Genomic DNA, 4,993 nt, shown 5'->3' on the forward strand with positions numbered 1-4,993 from the left:
AAAAATTATGACATTTTAATTTTAATATTTTAAATTGATGTAACTTTTTAAGATCACTCAGAATCGTTTTTTTGTATACAATTATGATTTTCTATCATTTAATCAAAATTTAACAGAAAGATTTTATGATTTCAGGTTTTGTACAATGGTTCAAATGCCAAAAAAATGCCTTTCAGAAATGTCCACAAATTTCCCGCTTACCTCATAACATTTCATGATTTTCGAATTGGTGTTAAATACCCAGTTTACCAACCAGAAGCTGTAATAATAGACGAACTCAACAAAATTATTGATTCTTACGATACACCAAAAAAACTGAATTCGAAATCATCTCACAAGTATCTCAGTAAGGGCTGCAGAAATGTCTGTGGCCGCTGCAGCGATGAGAAGATGGTAATATAATATGACTTAACACTTAAGAGTTCAATTCTACCTATCACTTAACGAATATTCAAAAATTCTAATAAACATATTACTTATACAGGATACCGTAAGATGCATATTTAAAATTTTATTCAACGCTTGGCCGAAAAAAAAATTATGTTGCGATCTTGTTGGTGATCAAACGAACAAATCCTATGCTCGATATACTTTTTGTAGACCAGAGAAAATATTTTAAACAAGTAAATAATTTAAATGAATCAGACTTTGATCCAAACATTTGCAAAACAATAACTGGAATTTAAGAAGTCATAAACCAGCATTTGATCCATGTAAGCAAACATTTGAGTATATATTAATTGTGTCTTAAGAAAATACAATGATCGAGTTTTTCCTATTCAATCACCGCACGTATAAAAGCGGAGGGAACCTGAAACTGAGTGGAATCTGTTGCCACATCCTACACCCAACACGAGAGTTAAGGTATATAAATATGTTATTTTATATTATGCAAATATCTGACCATCAGCAGTTTGTTACCTAACATTGTTAAAATATAGCTTGACCTAGTACCTGCCAAACATCACCCGATTTTCATAGAGAAAATGTTCGGATATCCACTGATCACCCTCACCATACTGATTTTTCCTCAGTAAATTGTACAAGAGCCGAAAATGTCATATCTCAGAAATATCATGTTGCTACACTTGCGCCTCAATATGCGTGCGAGAATTATTTGGGAGATGATGCGTCTAAACAATACAGTACACATAAATTCGTACAATATTTACACAAAATACGTTATTAGCCTAACTTAGAGTCCCAAGAAACTAATTTAAAAATACATCTCCGGAATAATCCTAAGTGATTCCAGGCCCCTTTAAATATTTTATTATATGGGATTGTCAAAATATAGCTGGTCCTAGTACGCACCAAACACCAGCCGAAATTCATACAAAATATGCTTGCCCAACCTCTGGGCCTCACCTGGAGTCCGTGTTCCAAAATTAAGCATCTAATTTGCATGGACATGAGTCCGAACAATGCATTACCGATGAATAGGTACGTATAATACATGCATTAAATTTAGAATTATAAAATTATAAATTAAGTTACAGTCTCTCTTTTGTAGGTCATAATATTTCTGATTTCATTCATATTAAGCATTTAGTAAAATTAGATTGGGAAAATATAATTTATCATATATACCTACAATATAGTTTACTTTACCGATATAATTTACTCAAGATTGGAACTAAAACAATCATAATTTTATAAAAAAATGATGATACACTTAGTATTTTTGAATTAACTGTTATTTTTCATATTGGTGGACATCGCTTGCACCAAGGCCCTTCAACCCAGTGATGCGACCGGGTATGTTTCTTTTATGTAATTGATTAAATCCTCAATCGTATATTTCCCATGTCAAGAAAGTATGATAATATGTATTGTGCATTTCGTTATTTTTTTTGACAAAGATTTTGATGATATGTACACATTTACTTGAAATATTCGTTTTATATTTCTTATATTTAAGGCCAGATTTTGGTGGACGCCACTTGCAGCCCGGCCCCTTGACCTAGTGAGGCGATCGTCCACGTCTCTTTTAGTTAGTTGATTAAATACCCAATCAAGTCTTGTGATTTACTAAGAAATTTTATTTTCCCTTTAACCTGTTAATTTAAATAAAAATAGGAAATTCAAGAGAGACTGTATCAAGTGACAAGTATTGTACATCCATAAAACATAAATGTTGTAAATTGAAAACAAAATTAATTTATCAAATAAAAAAACTGAATATAGTAAATTATCCACTTTATAATGATCATAATTTTAATAATTACATATTGAAATAATTATTAATTTTAAATTTAGATTTACTAATTGTGTAAGATGGGTAGAAAAAAATATTTCCGGGACAATCCACGTAATACAATTACATATCCCGTGGAATAGAGAGTTAATGTCTGCATTGATAATGATTTAGTCTATCAGATAACAACAACCCACCCCCCCATCAAAAAATCTACACCCACCAACCAAAAAAAAATAAAGTATAATAGTGCTAACGTATATCCAAAAATTATAAATCCTAAGAACTACTGTCCGGAAAGTAAGTATAGGATTTACCGCTGGTATGCCGTGGAATCTCGTGGTAAAGTTACGATTTGAAAGCGGCTAACTGATCTGCGGCTTATGCTCTACAGTATTACGGTGTTAAATTGCCAAATGTCGAATATACTGGAATGCTGGAAAAACCAGCCATAGGTAAATTGGCGTTGGCCGCTGAGGTTTTGTTTGGATTTTCATAATTTTGTCAACTATGGCAAGCTATAACTTTTTATTATAACTATATTTTGAATACAAAAGTTTATTTTCTAAAATGGATTACGTACATCAATGTCATAAACATCACCTTTTAAATGCATTTTATATTATTAGTTTCATATATGATTCGACAGTAGATTTTATCTCCATAAAATTTTTCTAGGTAGGCTACACACCTGTGATCCCACAACGTAGAATTTTCGAATACTGTACGTGAAATGTCTAACATACTTTTTCAAAAACCACCAAAATCAGATGAAATTTTGGATTTTGTGAACTCCTAAGGTTTCGCAAACACAGCACGAGAATTATTTGACGTATTATTTCAGAATCCCTCAAATCCAATGAAGTTAAGGATTTTGTGAGTTAGATCAGGAAAATAGATCCTCTGGTTAACGTAATCTACACAAATAACTAATTTTATCATATTTGTATATACAATTTTTTTATATAGGTGATATTCTATGACGTTCATCAGTTGAAGTTCAAAAACAATAAGTTTAGTTGTAGAAATTTGCATTGTTACAACGTAAAACAAAATAATTGGTATATTTCTGGAGAAAGCCGTACGTTTACCCCGGAACACATAATACTGAATGACATGGATTTCGTGTTCGAAAGGTTCAATTACCCAATATTTCCAACAGAAGATAAAACTGTACCTTATGCCTCTCGCCCGAAATGATTTTGCGAGGAATATAGGCAATTGTCGCCGCCACGAAGGGTAAGAAGGAAATTTCTGGTGGATGAATAATCGTCATCACAAGATCATTTGATGTGCAATGAACGAGAAGAATGTGTACAAGAACAAAATTCTGACCACGAAGATAAACCGAAAAACCTATTTGTTGTAGGTGAAGCGGTGAATGTCATAGGTCAGAATGAAGCTTATTTAGCAGCATATATATCCAGGATCAACGGTAATGATATATATGCGAAATTTCCGTTCGGTCAGAACAAGCACTATGAATACAAATATAGTGCTGAAAACACTCTTCCTTTTCAAACCCAATTTACAAAATATGGTAAATATACACCTCAGGCATACACGGGGACGATAACGGCTGTATACCGAAGAAATAAGATAAAGTTACTTGAAGATAGACTGGACAGCTATTTTAAAGGAGAAAATAATGAGCACGAAACGTAGTTTGAAAAAAATGTTTTACTAGGTTAGGCACAGTGGATTAGGGCTCATGGTGAAACCACTTTAAAAAAACGCACCACAGCTGATACCTCTAATGGTGGTCTGGAAATTTAGCTGAAAAACTCGTGAGTTCCGTGGAATGCACTTAGACCAAGCACATTTTTTCATATAATTATTTTCCTATAGGCGATTTTTTCTGATGATCGGCAGCAGAAACTAAAGAAGTTCAAGTTAACATGTTACGATTTTGATCGTTACAAAGTAAAACGTGAAAGTTGGTATCTGTCGTCGCAAGGCTGTTTGATTACCCTGATAGATAGACGTCCTGATAGACGCTTCGTGATATGGATTATGCTGTTCGAAAAGTTCAATCAACCGAAATTTCCCACGAAAAATGAAAATCCACCTTTTTCTTGCCCACGAGAAGTATACACAGTTGCCTCCACCAAAGAGGCTATGTTGGAAATATCAGGACAATGAACTGAGGTCACCACAACATTATTGTTGGTACAATGATTCAGAGGTATTAGTGCAAAATGATAATGCTGAAAACGATGGTCAACCAACTGTCTTGTTAAACTTAAGTGAAGCAGTAAATATTAAAGGTCAACGCGAATGATATTTAGCTGCATATTATATCTCAAAAAATTACGGCAATGATATTTATATGAAATTTTCATAATAATATGGTCAGCACAAACATTACGAATACAAATTATTACATTGAAGACAACCTTCCTTATCAATCACAGTATCCAAATGGTAAATATAAACCACTACCATACACGGGAAATGAATTAGTAACATACCGACGGAATAAAATTAATCTTCTCGCAGAAAGACTTCAAAGATATTTTAATGAAGAAGAAAATTGACATGGAAGATATTTATTTAAATAATTTATTAGGTAGGACGACTTAGTGGATTAGGTCTCATGGTGATAATGGTTTAGTCTATCAGATACCCCCCACATCCTCCCCACCACCACCACTAAACGAATAAACCAAAATAAAAAGAAAGCTATAAAATATGAAAGGTGGGCGAATGGGTGTCACTCTGCTGTACAGTAGGTGACAAGTAAGTCACTGTAATAGATGGTGTTAAATTTGAATTCAATGTTGTAATATTATTCTA

General features: G+C 33.0%; 1 pseudogene; it reads left to right on the forward strand.

Annotated features, from left to right (window-relative positions):
• LOC100166493 overlaps positions 1-3,397 on the forward strand; it is a 10,236-nt pseudogene extending 6,839 nt beyond the window's left edge.
• Positions 3,398-4,993: the final 1,596 nt, after the last annotated feature.

Source organism: Acyrthosiphon pisum, chromosome X, assembly GCF_005508785.2.
Source record: "Acyrthosiphon pisum isolate AL4f chromosome X, pea_aphid_22Mar2018_4r6ur, whole genome shotgun sequence".
Lineage (NCBI taxonomy): Eukaryota > Metazoa > Arthropoda > Insecta > Hemiptera > Aphididae > Acyrthosiphon > Acyrthosiphon pisum.